The sequence below is a fragment of the Narcine bancroftii genome, chromosome 1 (genome assembly GCF_036971445.1).
Source record: "Narcine bancroftii isolate sNarBan1 chromosome 1, sNarBan1.hap1, whole genome shotgun sequence".
Lineage (NCBI taxonomy): Eukaryota > Metazoa > Chordata > Chondrichthyes > Torpediniformes > Narcinidae > Narcine > Narcine bancroftii.
The window spans coordinates 416,983,531-417,006,274 of record NC_091469.1 but is presented as its reverse complement, the minus strand read 5'-3'; the positions used below and the strand labels follow the sequence as shown (position 1 = coordinate 417,006,274).

General features: G+C 42.6%; 1 long non-coding RNA gene across 1 annotated transcript; it reads right to left on the bottom strand.

The window, feature by feature from the left end:
* Positions 1 to 17,357: 17,357 nt before the first annotated feature.
* LOC138751584 (uncharacterized) lies at positions 17,358 to 21,907 on the bottom strand. Its single transcript, XR_011350069.1, has 2 exons — positions 21,223 to 21,907; positions 17,358 to 18,768 (listed from the first exon to the last, which is right to left on the bottom strand). It is a non-coding gene; the product is annotated as an uncharacterized lncRNA (long non-coding RNA).
* Between the last annotated feature and the right edge of the window lie 837 nt (positions 21,908 to 22,744).

The window sequence follows — 22,744 nt, the reverse complement described above, 5'->3', positions numbered from 1 at the left end:
CTGCCTCCAAAGCCAGTACATCCTTCCTCAAGTAAGGAGACCAGAACTGCATGCAGTTCTTCAGATGTGGTCTCACCAGTACCTTGCAGCATAACTTCCCTGCTCTTAAATTCAATCCCTCTAGCAATGAAGGCCAACATTCCATTTGCCTTCTTGATAGCCTGCTGCACCTGCAAACCAACCTTTTCCAATACATTCACAAGCAATCCTAAGTCCTTCTACATCACAGTATGCTGCAGTTGCTTGCTATTTAAATAATATTCTGATCTTCCATTTTTCCTTCCAAAGTGAATAACCTCATATTTACCAACATTGTCCTCCATCTGCCAGACCCTTACCCTCTCACTTAACCTATCTATATCTCTCTGCAATCTCTCCGAATCCTCTGTATAGTTCTGCAACTTTTCCATTGTCTTTATAAATTTATAAAGGTTTATATAGGTTGGAACAACAACAGGGCTGAAGGGCTCATATGGTGCTGTACATAATGCTTAAATATGTTATAATTAGGCATGATTAATTTTATTTAAATACACGATCATAATACATTGATCAGGATATAGCAAATTAAGTACCAATTTTATACCTTTTTCTTTTGAAGTTATTTTTATTAAGTTTTGTCAGAAAAGAAAACAAATGTACAATAAATCCATTGGATTGAAACTAATACACATTTAATATGATAGCATATATTATAGTGACAATAGTACTTGGACTTAAATCCCAATCCAATATGTATTTATACATTGAATTGTATAAGGAGTAAAGAAAGAGAAGAAAAGAAAAAAATCGAATCCAATGCCAACCAAGGTTGTAATTTATATTGTAATAGAGATAACATCAAGCAACGGCCTCGGGAGATTGGAACAAAGCACGCCCAGTAACAACCATCATCACACCGAATTAGTTCAATTGTGAAAGTAATCCATAAATAGACCCCAGGTACTATCAAAGGAAATCTTGATTTTCATGACATTTTTATGCCTAATTTTCTCCAAATGTAAAAAAGACATAATGTTAGTAACCATTGTCTGTGAGTGGGTAGAAACTCCTCTTTCCATTTTAGCAATATTCCTCTTCTTGCTAGTAAAGTAGAGAATGCTAAAACCTGTCTTTAATTAGTGGATAGTTTTATGTTTATGGAAAAGCCAAATATTGGAATTACCGGACATGGGTCCAAATTAATCCCTAAATTGGTCAAAAAAGTTCTAAAAATATCAGTCCAATATTTTTGCAATTTAGGGCATGACCAAAACATATGACCAAAGGGGTGTCGTAAATTTTACATTTATCACAGAGTGAATTGATATCTAGATAAATTCAAACAAGTTTAACTTTGGAAAAATGTATTTGATGCACCACTTAGAACTGAATCAGACTGTGCCTAGCCCCAATGAGGATTCATAAATCAAGCACAAAATTGACGCCCAATCTTCGTCTGAAAAAGAGATATTAAGATCATTCTCCCATTCAGTTTTAATCCCAATTAGCAAAATTGTTTTCATATTCAATAATTTATAATATAGGGCAGATATTATACCTTTATGAGTGAATTGTAATTCAAAAGGTTCATGAATAAAATTTGTATTTGGAAGAATTGGAAATGTTGAAAGCTTGGAATGAAAAAATGTTCAGTTTGATAACTCCTGAAAAAATGTCTTTGATAGATTAAATTTGATCAATTGTTGTCGAGATATAAAATTTTGCTTTATAAAAAGATCCTTAAAACTTTTAATTCCTGAAAGATTCCATTCTTGAAAACCTGGATCGAAAATACCAGGTTGAAATAAATGATTAGATAGGATAGGACTTGTGCTTATAAATCCCGTAATTCCAAAACAAATTTATAACTAGACTCCAAATCTTCAGTCTATGTATCATTATTAAATTCTTTGTCAGTTTTCAAATAGAAAGAGGTATAGGTGAAACCAATACTGCCCATAAAGAAGTGTTTTTAAGGGATTTCATTTCCATCTCAATCCATTTAGGGTAGTCATCTCTTTTTTCACATTGCAACAATAACATATATAAAAATAAGCTTCTTTTTAATCCTTTGTTTCCTTCATGTTCCTGCACTCATGCAAAAACGTCATCAACACATCACTACTTTGTCCCTGGATATTCCATGTCCCTTTCAAACTGGGCTAATTGGCACACAGGCATCAGGTGACCCCAGGGATGATACACCCTACCCAGGCGGTCCATCCCCGGGGTGATTTGACACCTGTGAGCCAATTCATGAGCTGGCCTTTTAACCGGTATTTTGAAAGGGGCTTTACTCTGTCCCCTCTTCCAGACAGTAAATAATAATAACATACCTTTCTCAACAATTGTGATATGCCTTCAGTTTGCACTCCCGATTCTTCTTAATGGTGCGACAATCAATAAATTCCTCATTAAGCTAACAGACTATTTTTAGCTGCTTTCACTGACATTGCTGAGAAACATAATCACATATGTTTTCTCCCAGAAGACTGGAGAATTGGCAAGTTCTACCAAAATAACAAACAGATGCCACATCTAATGTTCATTCCGACAAAGTTTGAGGTGCTGTTCTTTGAAAGGTCAAATCTAAGGAAAAAGTATACAGTTACTAGCAGCCACTAAACAGCATTAATCCCTGAAAGTAGCCACATACAGAAAGTCGATAGAGTGGTAAACAAGTTTATTGTAATGCTTGCCCTTATTGGTCAGAGCACCGAGTATGAATAAGGAAGTCATGTTGCAGCTATATAAAACTTTGTTTAGGCCACATTTGTACTATTGTGTGCAATTTTAGTTGCCCCATTAATTGAAGGTTGTGGGAGCTTTGGAGAGGGCATAAAAGAGATTTACCAGAATGCTACTGTGATTAGTGGGTATGGAGTATGAACTATGCAGAGAGGTGGGCAAAGTTGGGTTGTTTTCTCTGGAGCGTTGGAGGCTGAGGGAAGTCTTGACAGTAATGTATAATATGATGAGAGAAATATATAGGGTAGACAAGTCAATCTTTTTTCCGGGGTCAAAATATCAAGTATTAGAGGGTGTTCATTTCACGTGAGGGGGCAAGTTTTCTTCATATAGAAAATGTAGTAGGAGTCTGGATTGGGCTGATATGAGTGGTGGAAGCAAATACAATAATAGCAATCAAGTGAAAAAGCAGGGATTGGAGGGGTATGGATTACATACAGAGTGAAGCAATATAGATTAATTTGGCATTGTGTTCAGCATATACATCATGGGCTGAAGGACCTGTCCTGTTCTGTATTGTTTTATGTTCTCCTCACATCTCCTCCATTTCCTTCATTTCTGCTCTGACCCCATCTCTCCCCAAACAGAATAAAGTTAGATTCCCTTTGTCCTTAGTTTTCACTCTATCAGCCTTTACATCCAGTATATTTTTCATTTCTGTCAGCTACAAATAGATCCCACCACCAGTCACTGTCTGCAAAAACCACTTGTTCATCCCTCCCCATCCATCCACATCCACTTACCTCTGCAACTGTCAGATGCGCAATATCTGTCCTCAATGCCATCCGAAACACCCCTTCCAAGTGAGACAGAAATTCACATGCATCTTCTCCAACCATGTTTATTGTATTCAGTTTTTGATGTGGACCCCTCTATATTGGTGATATCATGTGCAGATTAGTGGACTATGTTGCCCAGCTCCTGTGCCCAGTCCACAATGGCCATCTAGAGCTCCCAATTGCAAACCATTGCAAATCTCTCTCCCCATTCTCACCTCTCTCTCCATTCCCACACCAATATGTCTGTCTTCCACTTAATTTCTGCCAGGGTGAGGCCAAATGCAATTGAGAGGAATAGCACCTCATATTCTGCCAAGGTAGTTGATGCCCAATGTCACGTACTTTGAATTCTCCAATTTCCAGCAACCAGCACTCCCTCTTCCTTTCTCTCCCCTTCAGGTCCACAAAGCCCCCTCACACCAATAAATCCCCAACCCTGTTACCCAATTTATTTCCCCTTTCACAGTTATTGTATCTGTTAAATAAGAAAGGAGAGAAAGCACAGCAACAAGCAGGAGTAGGAGGGTGGCTCGGTGAATAGAGAGGGAAGTGTCGGAGTGCTGAAGGAAAGAAGACCAGAAGAAGGGAATGGAAAATAGATGAGCAGAAACCAGAGAAGTTGATGTTAGTGCCATCTGGTTGCAGAGTGCCCAGATGGAAAATCAATTGTTATTCTTCCAATTTTCAGGTAGTCTTGATGGGATAGTACATGGGGCCATGGAATGACATGTGTGTATGGGAGTAGGATGCAGAATTGAAATGGTTGGTTACTGGGAGATCCTTGTTGCTGATGTGAAAAGAACGAAGGTGCTCAGCGAAGCCTGTATGAAGCTGACAGCAGTCGGACAGGGAGGCTAGACAATGAGGTAGCTCTGTGACTCTGCTCCCTGCTCTCCACAGGTCTGCACCAGCAGCAGTGCTGCCATTACAGCAGCGCCAATTTTTTTACAACTTCTCCTTCAGCACTGCCTGTGGATCACAGCCAGAGAGGATGTTCTAATTTTTATCTACCTGAGGGCTTGAGGCCAGCCTAGTAAGGCCAGCTCAGGTAAAGGAGGTTCAAAAGGATGACTCGGGGAATAAAAGGGTTATCATATGAGGAATGGTTGATAGCTCTTGGCCTTGGGTACCTCTCTTCCATTTAGTTTTTTAAAGATCAATAAGGATATATCTAATCTAATACTCAAACATATATTGTGGATCTGGTCCCAATTTAGGATTTTTTTGACCATTAATAATTGTTCAATCCATCTGTATATGGAAAATCAAAGGTATTATTTCTTCTGCAAATTTATTTAAGGAAGGTTGTTTAATGTCTTTGGAACAGCTGGCAAATAAATATTACTCACCAAATATTCATTTTTTTAGATTAGAAATGTCTTAAATACCATATTACTGACTTTCCATTTCTATATCCACCAGATTTAGTTGATTATATTTTTCAATTGATTCCTTCTCAGAAAGCATTAATTGCACTTATATATGATAGATTATGAAATTATATCCAGTACTTTGCATAAGATTAAAAAGGTTCGGGAATTGGAACTTACAGACCCTTATCAGAGGATCTATGGGAAAATATTCTTAAACTGGTGAATACATCTTCAATATGTGCCTGACATTCTTTAATTCAATTCAAAGTGGTGCATTTGCACATGTCCAAAGATAAGCTGGCTTGTATATTTTCTAATATTAACCCTACTTGTGACAGATGCAAATCTGATATTGCTACAATGACATGTTTTGGTCTTGTCCATCCTTAGAAATCCATTGGAAAGAAAATTTTAATATCTTTTCAACTGTATTTCAAGTGGAGCTATGACCCAATCCAATAACTGCTACTTTTGGGGTTATTAAACCAGACATAGGGAGTTTTTCTGCGAAATGCATTGTGGCCTTCTCTACATTGTTGGCTAGAAGAGCCACCTTATTCAAATGGAAAGACTCAAGATTTCCAACAGTGTTTCAATGGGGATGTACTCACTTATATTCACTGATATAGTCTTACCTTTGTTTTTTATTCATGTTATGAATCAAAAGCTATAAAATATATGTAACACTCAGGAAAACTGCTAATTTTTTTTTGTTTTTGGTTAGTTTTCTTTTTTTCAATAGAGTAGGTTCTGTGTTTTTAATTTATATATTCGCGCGCACGCACACACACACACACACGCACACATTTTTTAATATTTTTTTAATGTCTTTTCTGTTTTCATTCAGTGCAGTGGAGGGGGGACAGAGTTTATAATGTTTGAAGTTTTATCTTGATATACTGTTACGAGCCCAGAGGACCCCAAAATCCAGCAGCAATAGGTATTCACCAAGACACATGGTTATTTAAACAAAAGTTGCTTTTAATTATCTTTAAACATGAAAACACGTCACATTTTAACTTATCACTAACTTAACTTACCAAATTTAGCCCACTTCTAATTCTAAGTGCACGTGTATGTAATGTGTATGTAAGTTCAGAAAAGTTCTTTGATTCGCAGTCCAATCTCACTTCTCATTCCTCCAAGTTTACTGATTGCAGGCAATTCTAGTGTGCACAGAATTTAACATTTTGTGAAGTTCACCAGGCTTGGGTGCTTGAAAGATAAATGGTTACCACTCGGGAAGATTCTTGTCGGTTTTCAGAGAGAGATTTGTTGTTCCTGGAAACAATCTGATCCCTTTTAATCAGCCATGTCAGTGTCTTGCTGAAGAAATTTGCTTATCAGGGTTTTCCAGATGATAACCTCTTTCTTTCAGATCACCACAGAGTTCCTTTTTGATTCTCTTATTTCAAGTGGAACATTAGGCAGCCAGTCCTCTCCTCTTGCATGAACCTCAAGGACTTTGACCAGGCTGAACTAAGCACTCACAACCTATCTTCCAAATGGGGTTTTTCCACAAGCTTTCCAGCTTGTCCCGTTCCAGTCCTTGGAACTGCAGAACTGATATCTCTCTCTCTCTCTCTCTCTCTCTCTCTCTCTCTCTCTCTCCTTCAAAGAAAAAGCTGTTCAACTCTCTCTGCTTGCAAAAACCACATAACTCTTAGAACAGCAAGCTGCACTCCCAGACAGCCTGCAGCTCTGAATTACTCCTCCGATCTCTTCCATCTGTTGCTTTTCAAAACAACAATCCATTAGTGAAGTCACTTGGGCACTCCCCAGAGTTTTTGTAAAGGCCCCCAGGAGCCGCCCTGTCTGCCTTGAGCAGAGCTCCTGTGTTTTAAATGAGATCTGTTTTGAAGTGTTTTTATGTAACCTACATGAAAAAAATTTGCCCCAATTTATCTCCCAAAAACATATTTATATTCAATACAAACACAACATAATCTGTCAAAATGCACATATATGATATTGTATATTCAGTTTCATTCCATTTTCTTCATTGTACTGTATTTATTATAAAAACCAATGAAAAAGATGAGAAAGAAAAGGACGGCTCTTGGCCTAAATTTTGGAGAATGAGTGGAGATCTCATTGAAATATTACTAATGTTGAAAGGCATGGACAGAGCAGATGTAGAAAGGTTGTTTCTCATGGTGGGAGAGTCTGGGAAAAGAAGGCACAACTTCATAATTGAAGGATGTCCACTGAGAATAGAGATGCAGAGAAATTTCTTTCACCAGAGCATGATGAATCTGTGGAATTTGTTGCCACAGGTGGATGTGGGGGCCAAATCATTGGGTATATTTAAGGCAGAGATTGATTAGCCAGGGTATCAAAGGTTATAGGGAAAAGGCCAGGGAGTGGGATTGAATGGGTCAGCTCATGATTGAATGGCAGGGCAGGCTCGATGGGCTGAATGTACAATTTCTGCTAATGTCTAATGATCTTAAGCAAGCAATGAAGTATATCCTCTGTGTATGCTCTGCCACGTGGCAATTTTTTTAAAATTTTTTTATTTTTCACACTATGAACCATACTGACCAAAATACATACAGACATTTTTCTCTTGAATATATAGTGTCATTTTCTCCCCTTCCCCCCTCCCTTCCATCCCTCCCTCACCCCCCCTCCCCATTTATTTAAAGTTCAATCTATATGATACATTAAACCCATTAAACAATGTCGTCACTTAATAAAAATAAACAAGAAATTTGTGTCTTTTACTTTTACATACTGGGTCAGTTCATTTCATTGACTCCTTCTGTCATTTTAGGTGGTGGAGGTCCGTGGTAAGATTTCTCTATTGTGTTTCATGTATGGTTCCCATATTTGTTCGAATATTGTGATGTTATTTCTTAAATTATATGTTATTTTTTCCAATTGAATACATTTATTTATTTCTATGTACCATTGCTGTATTCTTAGGTTGTCTTCTAATTTCCAGGTTGACATAACACATTTTTTTGCTACAGTTAGGGCTATCATAATAAATCTTTTTTGTACTCCATCCAAATTGAGTACAAGTTCTTTATTTCTTATATTACTTAGAAGGAAGATCTCTGGGTTTTTTGGTACGTTGTGTTTTGTGATTTTATTTAATTATTCAATGAGATAGACAACAGATTCGCCAAGGCAAATAGCGCCTTTGGAAGACTACACAAAAGAATCTGGAAAAACAACCAACTGAAAAACCTCACAAAGATAAGCGTATACAGAGCCGTTGTCATACCCACACTCCTGTTCGGCTCCGAATCATGGGTCCTCTACCGGCATCACCTACGGCTCCTAGAACGCTTCCACCAGCGTTGCCTCCGCTCCATCCTCAACATCCATTGGAGCGCTTTCATCCCTAACATCGAAGTACTCGAGATGGCAGAGGTCGACAGCATCGAGTCCACGCTGCTGAAGATCCAGCTGCGCTGGGTGGGTCACGTCTCCAGAATGGAGGACCATCGCCTTCCCAAGATCGTGTTATATGGCGAGCTCTCCACTGGCCACCGTGACAGAGGTGCACCAAAGAAAAGGTACAAGGACTGCCTAAAGAAATCTCTTGGTGCCTGCCACATTGACCACCGCCAGTGGGCTGATATCGCCTCAAACCGTGCATCTTGGCGCCTCACAGTTTGGCGGGCAGCAACCTCCTTTGAAGAAGACCGCAGAGCCCACCTCACTGACAAAAGGCAAATGAGGAAAAACCCAACACCCAACCCCAACCAACCATTTTTCCCCTGCAGCCGCTGCAACCGTGTCTGCCTGTCCCGCATCGGACTTGTCAGCCACAAACGAGCCTGCAGCTGACGTGGACTTTTACCCCCTCCGTAAATCTTCGTCCGCGAAGCGAAGCCAAGCCAAAGAAAGAAAAAAGATTTAATACCTGGTTTAGATCTTCCCAAAATTTTTTCACTTTCTCACATGTCCAAATTGCATGTACTGTTGATCCCATTTCCTTCTTACAGCGAAAACATCTGTCTGATACTGTTGGGTCCCATTTATTTAACTTTTGGGGTGTGATGTATAGCCTGTGTAACCAATTATATTGTATCATACATAACCTCATGTTTATTGTATTTCTCATAGTTCCAGAGCATAGCTTTTCCCATGTTTCATTCTTTATCTTTGTTTAGATCTTGTTCTCATTTTTGTTTAGGTTTACAGCTTGTTTCCTCATTCTCCTTTTCTTGCAGTTTGATGTACATGTTTGTTATAAATCTTTTAATTATCATTGTGTCTGTAATCACATATTCAAAATTGCTTCCTTCTGGTAACCTCAGACTGTTTCCCAATTTGTCCTGCAAGTAGGTTTTCAGTTGGTGGTATGCAAACATTGTATCGTGAGTTATATTATATTTGTCCTTCATTTGTTCAAAAGATAATAATTTATTTCCCAAAAAACAATTTTCTATTCTTTTGATCCCTTTTCTCTCCCATTCTCTAAAGGAACGGTTATCTATTGTGAAAGGGATTAGTTGATTTTGTGTCAATATTAATTTTGGTAGTTGATAATTTATTTTATTCCTTTCTATGTGAATCTTCTTACAAATGTAGAGCAGATGGTGCAATACTGGTGAATTCCTATGTTGCACCAACTTTTCATCCCACTTATATAGAATATGTTCAGGTATCTTCTCCCCTATCTGGTCCAATTTGGTTTTTCCCTTGTTTGATAAAAATCTGATAGGTATCTTAATTGTGCTGCTCTATAATAATTCTTAAAGTTTGGTAGCTGTAAGCCTCCTTGTTTGTACCATTCTGTTAATTTATCTAGTGCAATCCTTGGTTTCCCCCCATTTCCATAAGAATATCCTTATTATTTTCTTTAGCTCCTTGAAGAATTTATCTGTTAGATGAATTGGTATTGTATCCTTTGGAAGATGTTCATTTTAATACAGTTTATCCTTAGTGGTAAGTCTTTCCAGTGCTCAAAGTCGTCTTGTAATTTTTTCATTAATGGCTGATAATTTAGTTTGTATAGATGGCCGAGATTATTATCTAGTTGTATACCTAAGTATCGAATTGCTTGTGTTTGCCATCTAAATGGTGATTCTTTCTTAAACTTTGTGAAATCCGCATTATTCATTGGCATTGCTTCACTTTTATTTGCGTTGACCTTGTACCCTGATACTTCTCCATATTCCTTCAATTTCTTATGTAATCCTTTTATTGATATTTCTGGTTCTGTTAATATATTATGACATCATCTGCAAATAGACAGATTTTATATTCCTTCTCTTTTATTTTTATCCCTCTTATTTTATTTTCTGTTCTTATCAGTTCTGCTAATGGTTCTATACCTAACGCGAACAGTGAGGGAGATAGTGGACATCCCTGCCTTGTTCATCTGCTTAATTTAAATTTTGTAACTAAGATGAAAAAGGTCTACAATCGGGAAATAAAACAGTTGGAAAGGGAAATAACAAATGCTGAAAAAGAATTAGCAATAAAGGAAGATACAACTAAAAGAAGAGAATTGACAGACAAAAAAATAAAATATGAAACACTATAAACATATAAGGTGGAGAAGAACATAATGAAGACAAAACAGAAGTATTATGAGCTAGGAGAAAAAAATGCACAAAATACTAGCGTGGCAGCTTAAGACAGAACAAACTAAAAGAACGGTACTGGCATCAAGGAAAAAGGACAAACAAATTACATATAATCCAACGGAGATCAATGAAAACTTCAGAGAATTCTACAAGCAACTATATCAAACTGAAAACGAAGGGAAAGAAGACAAAATAGATGAATTTCTAACTAAAATTGAACTACCAAAATTGCAAACAGAGGAGCAAAATAAATTACTAAAACCATTTGAAATAGAAGAAATACAGGGGATACTAAAAAAACTACCGAACAATAAAATGCCGGGAGAGGATGGACTCCCAACAGAATTCTATAAAACATTTAAAGACTTATTAATTCCTCCTCTCCTGGAAATAATGAACCAGATTGAAAAAACACAAAACATACCAGATTCATGGAAAACAGCAATAATTACAGTAATACCAAAGACGGGGAAAGATCCACTAACACCAGCATCATGTAGACTAATATCTCTACTTAACACAGATTATAAGATCTTTTCTTTTTTTCTTTGGTTTGGCTTCGCGGACGAAGATTCATGGAGGGGTAATGTCCATGTCAGCTGCAGGCTCGTTTGTGACTGACAAGTCCAATGCGGGACAGGCAGACACGGTTGCAGCGGTTGCAAGGGAAAATTGGTTGGTTGGGGTTGGGTGTTGGGTTTTTCCTCCTTTGCCTTTTGTCAGTGAGGTGGGCTCTGCGGTCTTCTTCAAAGGAGGTTGCTGCCCGCCGAACTGTGAGGCGCCAAGATGCACGGTTTGAGGCAATATCAGCCCACTGGCGGTGGTCCATGTGACAGGCACCAAGAGATTTCTTTAGGCAGTCCTTGTACCTCTTTGGTGCATCTCTGTCTTGGTGGCCAGTGGAGAGCTCGCCATATAACATGATCTTGGGAAGGCGATGGTCCTCCATTCTGGAGACGTGACCTACCCAGCGCAGTTGGATCTTCAGCAGCGTGGATTCGATGCTGTCGGCCTCTGCCATCTCGAGTACTTCGATGTTGGAGATGAAGTCGCTCCAATGAATTTTGAGGATGGAGCGGAGACAACGTTGGTGGAAGCGTTCTAGGAGCCGTAGGTGATGCCGGTAGAGGACCCATGATTTGGAGCCGAACAGGAGTGTGGGTATGACAACGGCTCTGTATACGCTAATCTTTGTGAGGTTTTTCAGTCAGTTGTTTTTCCAGACTCTTTTGTGTAGTCTTCCAAAGGTGCTATTTGCCTTGGCGAGTCTGTTGTCTATCTCGTTGTCGATCCTTGCATCCGATGAAATGGTGCAGCCAAGATAGGTAAACTGGTTGACCGTTTTGAGTTTTGTGTGCCCGATGGAGATGTGGGGGTGGGGGGGGATGGTAGTCATGGCGGGGAGCTGGCTGATGGAGAACCTCAGTTTTCTTCAGGCTGACTTCCAGGCCAAACATTTTGGCAGTTTCCGCAAAACAGGACGTCAAGCGCTGAAGAGCTGGCTCTGAATGGGCAACTAAAGCAGCATCATCTGCAAAAGGTAGTTCACGGACAAGTTGCTCTTGCGTCTTGGTGTGAGCTTGCAGGCGCCTCAGATTGAAGAGACTGCCATCCGTGCGGTACCGGATGTAAACACCGTCTCCATTGTTGAGGTCTTTCATGGCTTGTTTCAGCATCATGCTGAAGAAGATAATAAAGAGGGTTGGTGCGAGGACGCAGCCTTGTTTCACGCCGTTGTCAATGGAGAAGGGTTCAGAGAGCTCATTGCTGTATCTGACCCGACCTTGTTGGTTTTCGTGCAGTTGGATAACCATGTTGAGGAACTTTGGGGGGCATCCGAGGTGCTCTATTATAACATAATAGCTAAACTATTAGCAAACAGATTGGCTGACTGTGTACCAAAAATAGTAAAACTAGATCAAACTGGATTTATTAAAAAAAGACGAACAACGGACAATATCTGTAAATTCATTAACTTAATCCATGCAGTACAAGGAAACAAAACTCCAACAGTGGTGGTTGCTTTAGATGCAGAGAAAGCCTTTGACAGAGTAGAATGGAATTATTTATTCAAAGTACTACAAAAATTCAACCTACCAGAGAAATATATTAATTGGATTAAAGCATTATATAAGGGACCATTGATGAAAGTGCTATGTGGCAATTGAAGGTCACATGCACAGGTACCAATTAGTATTTAAGCACCAGCTTCTCCACATGTAAATACAAGCATATACAGTATTTGTGGTGATGTACAGTAGCCCAAATGCATTATCTTCTTCCTTCCTTATAGGGAATGTTCATGTCTCACTGATGCTCTTCTCTCCAGTCTCCATTTCCTGAAACTGACCATGTTCCTTGACCTGTTCCTGAACCCTGATTCCATGCACAACTGTCTCTAACAAACAAATAACCCCACCATAAAAATTACTTCTTTTCAGCTACACTCCTACCTGTTTCCATGGCTTCTGGCTCCAACTGCATGGTTAGCCCTGCCATGCCCCTTTTTCCCAGTTCCTACCTCTGGCTATACATATTTCCAGCTCCAACCACACAGCTACGCAAAGGCTATTTCTAATATCCAGGTAGCCTCTTCTTTACCATTACCCTCATTTTGCCAGAATAACATTTGGCCAATTTAAGAAAGTTGTATTGAGGTTTGTAGCATTATACAGTATGAAAATAAGCCTTTCAGCTCTCTTCATCTGTACTGATCAAGTTATTTACTGAGCTCGCACATTGCCTATATTCTGGGAGAGGATATTAACATCAGTGTCCTCTCCTAGAACAATATTTCCAAAATTCAGGCCCTATTTACAGTCAGTCAGCTTCATTGTGTAGGGCACAGTGTCAGACTCCTGAGGTATACACACTTGTGTGATAGTACAGATTCTATCACCAATGTGTATATGTACAGATGGTAGTGTAGGATGACTGTGATTGGCTGAGAGCATTGCCACACCTACTGGCAGGTCTTAAAGGATTGCTCCTAGCCAGACCAGGTCATTCTGGACTGGTCAACCTACATGTGATATGCACCAGTCTTTTAGTTAATAAAAGCCTTGGTTTGGATCAACAAGTCTTTGATTCTTTCGGCCCTCTCTACAATTTTATTAACTAAAAAGTTTTGAAGGGATGGAGCATATGCTATGGCTGGAACGCCTCGACATCGACCCACTGTCAGCTACAGCCTCGAATGACATTAAGCACTGGGTGAGATGCTTCAAAACATACTGACAGCTCTCTGACCCTGCCGTGATAGAGGACAGCCATCGACTACTAATATTGATGACTATGGTGTCCCCGAGAGTCTACCAGTGCATCCAGGACATGACCACTTATGCCGCAGCCATGAAGGTGTTGAAAGGGCTCGACGAGCGACCGGTGAACAGGGTCTATGCTCGGTACAAACTTGCAACAAGGAGGCAACAGCCCAGTGAGTCCTGTAGAGCTTATATTCAGACACTAAGGGCAATGGGCAGGGATTGTGTCTGCACAGACAGAACTGCTGCGGAGACCACAGACGATCTCATTCGGGATGCCTATGTGGCCGGGGTTCGATCGAATGAGGTGAGGCAGTGCCTGCTAGAGCACGGGGGGAGAAAACCTAGAAGACGTGATCAGGATCGCAGAGACAATGGAGGCTGTGGTCTAAAGTGTGGATGTGTACTCTCGGTGCTGAACCCCACGCTCTGATGTGAGTAGGATGCCCTCCCTCTACCCTACTACCCCTGGCACATCGACAGCCAGTCGGCTGCCGCTACGCTGCCCGATGTGACCCCAAAGTGTTATTTCTGTGGAACAAGCAAAGTAGGTCCAAGTGCCCGGCGAGAAAAGCCAGATGCCAGAAGTGCCTTAAAAACGGCCACTTTGCTGTAGTCTGTCACTCCAAAATGGCCACCATCAAACACAGTGCCTCGTCTGAAGCCCAACCGCCACCCTTCCATTCAAACACTTCTTCCTCAGAGCTCTCGTCCAATGAGAGCGAGGGCTCCACCGCGCAGCAGCACCTGACATCACGGGGCAGACACCGAGCGTGGAAGGTACAACCCACCCTCCCTCATGAAGCAACGGCCGACCAGGCCCCAGCCCCGACCTCAACATCCGCTGCTGCTGCTGACCAGGAACCCACTGCCACCATTACCGCTGAGCCCGCAGCTGCCGCTACCACTGAGCCCACCGCCGCATCACCGCTGATCCCACCGCCGTCACTACCGCTGAGCCCACCGCCGCCATCACTGCTGAGCCCACCACTGCCGCTGCTGACCAGGGACCCACCGCCACTGCTGACCAGGGACACGCCACACCCGCCGATGCTACCGACTGGGGACACACCGCTGCGACCGATGCTACCGACCCGGTCCCCACCGCAATGACTGACAACGACCGCCCGACTGACCGCCCCATCACTGAGAGCAAGCAGTGACCCCCAACACTTAGCGTTGGCTGGCCGACACCCCCAGCAGGCTGCAGGCAGCAGCACCAACTCCTCGACGCTGTCTCTTCAGGCCCAACTATTTGCGTGATGTCATCACGCACATGTTGCGTGACGTCATCACGCAGGACTCCATTGTCTCCATTAAAAGTCTCTGCATCAGTAACCCTAGACCAGGACTTCCCCCATCCCCTCACAAAAGCAATGGAACTGATGAAAGTTCATGGACACCAATTGCTTATTTGACTCGGGGTTAACTGACAGTTTTATCCGCCCAGACCTAGCCCACAGTCGTGGACTGGCTATTCTCCCCACTGCCCAGAGGATTTCATTGGTGACCAGATCGCACTCGACTAGGGTAAAGGGGTACTACGTGGTGACTCTGAAAGTCCAGGGCATCACGTTCACAGACTTCAAACTATTAGTCCTTCCCCAATTGTGTACCCCTGCACTGCTGGGACTGGATTTTCAGTGCCAGTTTCAAACCATTTCCCTGCACTTTGGGGCCCTCACGCTCCACTCTCTGTCTGTAACCACTCCACCCCGGAAGACTCCTGCCAGTGGCAGCCTGAGCCACCCGCCCCCGCGCCCCGGGGCTTCACCTGTAGCCTCTCCACCCTCCAAGTTGCTCCACCAGCACTTTTCGCAAACCTCACCCCTGGCTGGAAGCCTGTGGCCACCAAAAGCTGGCAATATAGTTACGAACACAGGAAATTTATCACAAGTGACGTGCGCAGACTGCTGGATGAGGGCATTATCGAACCTAGCTTGAGTCCCTGGAGGGCCCAGGTTGTGGTTGTTAAAAATAGGGTGGTGGTTGACTACAGCCAGACAATCAACCGCTTCATGCTTCAGGATACGTACCCCCTTCCACGGATCATGGATGTGGTGAATCAGATTGCCCAATACCGCGTATTCTCCACCATTGACCTATCACCTATCACCAGCTCCCGATCCACCAAGAAGACCAACCTTTCACGGCCTTCGAAGCGAATTGGCGGGTTTATCAATTCCTCAGGGTACCCTTTGGGGTCACAAATGGTGTCGTGGTTTTCCAGTGGGAAATGGACCGGATGGTGGACCAGAACGGGCTGACTGCTACTTTCCGTATCTGGACAATGTCACCATCTGTGGCCATGACACGGAGGATCATGATGCCAACCTTGAGAAATTTTTTCAGACTGCAATTCGGCTGAACTTGACCTACAATTTCGACAAGTGTGCCTTCCAGACCACTCGGCTCGCAATCTACATTGCGTGGTGGAGAACGGGGTGGTCATGCCAGACCCTGACCGCATGCGTCCCCTCATGGAGTTGCCCTCCCCGCCACACCCAGAAGGCTCTCAGACGCTGCTTGGGCTTTTTCTCCTATTATGCCCAATGGGTTCCACACCATGCCAACAAGGCACGGCCACTAATCAAGACCACCTCCTTCCCCCTGTCAACTGAAGCCAGAGCAGCTTTCGACCGCATCAAATTGGACATTGCTGCTGCAACGCTGTGCACCATCGACGAGTCCATCCCATTCAATGCGATGCATCCAACTTTGCACTGGCAGTCACTTTGAACCAGGCCGGCTGGCCGGTAGCATAAAATAAATAAGGTTCATTATTCAAGCCTCACCAAAAAATATAGAAACATACAATATAACAAAGAAATGAATTTCAATTATTCAGGACCTTTTCATTTTATGAAAGTGCTCCAAATTGCCTTAGTACTGTTCACCATGAAAGTGCAAATCATTTTGCACAAATGGAGACTCGAGTGACCATGAATGCAGAATGCTGCAGGAAGTCGCAAACCTGGTCAAGTCTGTCATGGGCACTGAGTTCCTGTCCATTATGAGGCACAGCCTTAAGGAAGCAACCAACATCATGAAGGATTCCCATCATACTGGTCACATTCTCTTCTCACTGCTATTTTTGGGCAAAAAGGTACAGAAATCTGAAGTCTGGCACATCCAGGTTCAAGAACAGTTTTCTTTTCAACAGCTTTCAGGCTCTAAACTCCGCATACCATCCTAACTATAATCTCCTCCAGGACCTTGAAAAGATCTGTCTGCAATATTTAAACATTACTTTTGTTTTTGCACTAACTGCAACTGTGAATATTTATTTATCTATCCTATTATAAGTATTATCTCATTTTCTGTCACATAAGGTTTTGTGGTAAGTTAATTTATGCTGTTTTTGGTTTATGTTACATACATGTTTGGCTGCAGCAAATAAGAATTCTGATGCATCTGTGCATCTGTGTATCTATGACACGAAGCCCTCATATCATTATGAAATTATATTCCTGTAATTTTGTTTGAAATTAATGACTTTAATCTTTGTCATCACACCAGTATTCACAACTTTTATGGAGTGCCTTATAGGGCTCATCATTTGCAGTTAGCATTGTGCAGTATCAAATATCAAATCCCTTTTGATCTTTTAAGTGTGAATAGTTAAGAAATACAAGGCATGACTGGCTTCATAAAGTAAGTAACTTTCTTTTCAAATATTTTTATTGATTTTAATAAAGAACATACAAACAAAAAGGGTACAATTCAATAACATAGTATGGACAGTTACATAAGTAACTGTTAACAAATTGAAAAGCTAATAAAGCTAATATGTAAGACCTAAAAGTTATTAACTGCAATAAGGATCTTTGGCTTTGTAATTACCTGAAGAGATGTACAGCACTGCATTGTTTCTTTTTTGAAATGGCTCTCTAAGCAGTGACCATTTGTGTCATAAAGCCTGAAGTCTAGCACGTGTCAAACAATGTTGTCACTCAATAAAAATAAACAAGAAATTCCACTGAGTCAGTTCTTTTCATTCTCTTCTCCTTCTGTCATTTTAGGTGGTAGATATCCCCGGTAGGTTTTCTCTATTATGTTTCATGTATGGCTCCCATATTTGTTCAAATATTGTAATATTATTTCTTAAATTATATGTTATTTTTTCTAATCTTAGATTCTGAACTTTAAATGAATGGGAGGGGAGGTAGGGAGGGTGGGAGGGAAAGAGGGAGTGGGGGGGAGAAAACGACACTGTATGTATTTGAAAAGGAAAAAGTATGTATCTTGATCAATGTGGTTTATAGTGTGAAAAATAAAAAAAATTTTAAAAAGTCTAGCACATGTGGAGAAAAGAACAGTTTCCCTACCCCCAACAGCTATTAGGATCTTGAACCAACTTTCTTCTAATCTCTTGGTCCTTCCTGTACTAGCCTAACCAGAACACGCCTCTGGAAGCAAAGATCAATCTGCAACATTGTAACATATTTTGTGCAGCAATTGAAACTATTCTCCCTTGTGTGATAAAATAATAAACAATATTTTTATTAAAGTACCAGTGTCGCTGCAGCAAACAAGGAGAATTTCAGAGCATTTGTACTTTATTGTTGTGGTAAACCACTGTTGTGCCATGATTGGCTGCTGCCGGCTGGACACGTCTCTCGACACTGATCCTACCCATAGCCCCTTGCATGTTCCCCTTTCTCTTTGCTTCGATCAGTTGATGAGATTGTAGGTAGTTCCAGTCTTTAGTTAACAAAAGCCTGATAGTTTCACAATATCAGCCGTTTGTGATTATTGATAGTACATCAGTTTTATTAACTAAAATTTTTTTAAAAAGCATGAAACAGTACCTGAAACTGGAGAAGCTCGACATCAACCCCTGGTTTCCGGATGCCCTGACGTGTTCGAACTGTGGCTATGCTGCTTCAAAATTTTCTTGGCGGTGGCTGCCGATGCCATTACCATAGATGCTAACCAAGACTACTCCTCTCACATGTCAGGCCCCAAGTGTTCCTGTTGATCAGTGACACCAGCTTGTACCAAACAGCTATGGAGACCTCAAGGCCTAGTATTGCAGGAAGGGTAATGGTCTATGCCAGGCATCTCATGGCCACTAGAAAACAACAACTTAGTGAGTAAAGTGCCAAGTATCTGCAGGCCCTTTGGATCCTGTGTAGTGTGTGCGACTGTAAGGCAGTCTCAGCTGCCCAGAACACAGAGGATCTCATCAGAGACGCTTATGTGGCTGTTATCTGTTCCGAGTACATATTGGAGCAAAATGTTCTCCATTTGCAAATGGCGGTTGACTTAAAGAGACACTGGAGATGGCCCCTAGAACTCAGATGACTACCCAGCCGCTTGGGTGCCACTATTCTGGGATGGGGTGTCATCCCCCTACACTGTCCCACTACTCTGGTGATCTGACCTCAGCCGCCATTGTGGGAGATATCACCAAGTGCTACTTTTGCAGGCAGGTTCAGTATCCGAGGAAATGCTGCCCTGCTGAAGATACAGTGTGCTCCAGGTGCTGGAAAAAGAGGCATTACGGCAAAATTTCTCAGTCCAAAACACTGCCTTCCCTGCACTCCTGTGACATTGTGCAAATCTTGCCAACCGCCATTTTGGTCTGCCCGCCAAATGCCATCTTCCCAGGTATACAATACTTCAAGGGATCAAGGCCGGCCATCTTAGGGCCAAGGGCAGCCATCAGTCTTGGTCAATGAATCCATACTGGTTTCCACCACCCTGAAACAGGGGGCTCCGCACGAACTCGCCAGGTTCATGTGTAGTGAATCCAGAGGCGTAGTGTACAAACACGTCAGACTGATTGTTATGCCACAACTCTGTGCCCCCTAGCTACTGGGGCTGGATTTCCAGTGCCAACTTCAGAAAATTACTCTGCAATTTGATGGGCCCTTATTTCGCCCCCCCCCCAAACAGTTCCCAGACGGCCCCCTGCAGACTACATATGGACTCTTGACCCTCAAAGTTGACCCCCCCCTCTGCTTTTCACCAACCACACCCCCAATTACAAGCTGATGGCCAGCAGTAGATGGTACTGGGCTGACAGAGCATTCATTAAGGTGGAGGTTCAGCGCTTATTGGGCGAGGATATCATCGAGGCTAGTAATTGCCCTTGGAGAGCCCAGGTGGTCGTGGTGAATAATGGGGATAGGAATAGGATGGTCATTGACTACAGCCAGACCATCAACTGGTTTTTGCAGCTCGACGCTTGCCCCCTTCCCCACATATCTGATATGGTCAACCAGATTGCACAATATTGGGTATTCACCACAAATGACCTGAAGTCAGCGTATCATCAGGTCCTGATCCACCCAGAAAATTGTCAGTATACAGCATTTGAGGCGGATGCCCACCTCTACCACCTTCTCCTGGTCCTTTTTGGCATCACAAACAGGGTTTCCATTTTCCAACAGGAGATGGGCTGCATGGTAGACTGCTACAACCTACAGGCCACCTTCCCATATCTAAATAATGTTACTATCTGAGGCCATGACCTGTAAGATCATAATGTAAACCTCCGGAAGTTCCTCCAGGCAGCTAAATGGGTGAACCTCACTTATAACAAGGATAAATGTGTGTTCCGGACAGCAACACTAGCCATACTTGGCTGCATGGTTAAGAACAGCATCATTGGCCCTGTCCCGGACTGCATGTACCCGCTGATGGAGCCCCTCTCACATACTTTCAAAGCTCTGAAGAGATGCCTCAGATTGTTTTCATACTACAATCAATAGGTTCCCAACTATGCTGACAAGATTTACCCAATAGTCAAAACAACTATGTTTCCCCTGTCAGCAGAAGCCCAAGCAGCCTTCAACAGCATCTAAGATGCCATCACTAAGGCAATCATGCATGCCATTGACGAGTCCACACCATTCCCCATGGAGAGTGGCATGTCAGACTTTGCCTTGGCTGCCACACTCAATCAAGCGGTTGCCTTTTTCTCACAAACCCTCCAAGGCCATGAAATTCATCATTCCTCCAGTAAGAAGGAGGCCCAGGCCATCATGGAGGCTGTACACCACTGAAGGCACTATCTCGCAAGGAGGCGGTTCACCCTCCTCACAGGTTAACGAGCGGTAGCATTCATGTTTAATAACAACCAAAGGGGCGAAATCAAGAATGATAAGATCCTCAGGTGGAGAATCGAACTGTCCACTTACAACTATGACATTCTCTACCAGCCTGGCAATTCTAACAAGCCCCCAGATGCTCTTTCCCAAGGAATGTGTGCTAGTGTTCAAATGGACAGATTGCAGGCTCTCCACAATGACCTTTGCCACCCCGGAGTTGCTCGCTTTTTCTATTTTATCAAATCTCGGAATCTACCATACTCTGTTGAGGAAGTCCAGAATGTGAGTAAAAACTGTCATGTCTATGCTGAATGCCAACCCCAGTTCTACTGGCCGGACAAAGCCCATAGGATCAAGGCTACTCCTTCAAACACCTCAGCATTGATTTCAAGGGACCCTTCCCTCCTCCAACTGGAATGTCTACTTCCTTACCATCATCAATTAATACTCCCGTTTCCTCTTTGCCATACCTTGCCTGGATATGACCATGGTCACAGTCATCAAGGCCCTCCGGAATATCTTCACTCTCTTTGGGTACCCTGGCTTCATCCACAGTGATCGTGGTGCATCATTGATGAGTTGCGGCAGTACCTCATTACCATGAGCAGGACCACCAGCTACAATCCTAGGAGTAACAGGCAAGTAGAAAAGGGAAAATGCCACAATATGGAAGACCATCCTCCTTGCACTGAGGTCACGGGGTCTAGCTGTCTCACAATGGCAAGAAGTCCTCCCAGACACTTCACTCCGTCCAGTCACTCATAAGTACAGCCACCAACAACACTCCTCACAAATGTATGTTTGTTTTCCCTCTGAAGTCTGCATCAGGGTCTACGCTGCCCACCTGGCTTCCCCCTGGACCAATCCTGCTATGGAAGCACAACAGGCAATCTAAATCTGACCCGCTGCTCATGATGGTCTGCTCTCTCCATGCGAACCCCCAGTATACCTATGTTGCTTTCCCTGACAGGCGTGAAGACATAGTCTTGATCTGGGACCCTGCTCCATTGGGGGCTTCCCCAACCACCATTGACTTTCAACAGGCAATCCATCCCCACTTCAACCTTAGGGGTCCAAGAGCCTGCAGCTGACCACCCCTTACTCCAGGCCATTGTTGTCACCAACAGTGTACCACCCCCCCCCCCCGCCCCCAACTGTCCCCACCCTGCCACAAACGGTTAACAGATCCCCACAAGCTGCTCAGTACGATACAATGGCCGCCCACGTCACTCGCTGTGGCAGAGGAGACCCCCGATAGACTTAATCTGTAAAATGTATGTCCTTTTTTCATCTCCTTTTTTCTCATTCTGGTCTTTTTAAAAAGGAGGGGTGAATGTTCACCAACCACACCCCCGTGTCCGACTGGCTGGACACGCCTTCCAAGACGATGTTTCTACCTATAGCCCCTTGCATGTTCCCCTTTCTCTTTGCTTCTATAAGTCGATGAGGTTGTAAGTCGTTCCTGTCTTTTCACAACATCAGCCTTTTGTGATTATTGATGGTACATCAGTTATGTGTACGGCAATGAACTCATCTCCCACTCCCTCCTTTTGGGGCAAATGTTAACGAGGACAGGTTGCACACGATCAGATTAAGGAGTTGTCTGCAGATGGGCTCAGCACGACATGTCAACCGCCTTGTGCTTTCTGTGGCTGCGGCGTGGCTGCAGCACTTTTGGGCAGTGCAGCTCCAAAGACAGATGCTCGCCTGCCTTTATCAGACCTCTCGTTGTTTACTTTAGATTCCAACACTGGTGGATTTTCTCTTCAGTTTTATTTCATGACCTTCCTGTAAATCGCCCTCAAGCTCCACGATAATAAAAGTTGATGATGTAAGAATTGGAATGAAGAAGCGACTGAGGCGCATTTCCTCATGTGACTTTCCAGACGTGGTTGTTCATTGGGCCCACTTTGTAATTAAAAAAAACACATCCATCTTGAAACAATAAACTATGCCGATGAATGATTGAATTTTCCAAGTCGCCCTGCAAAA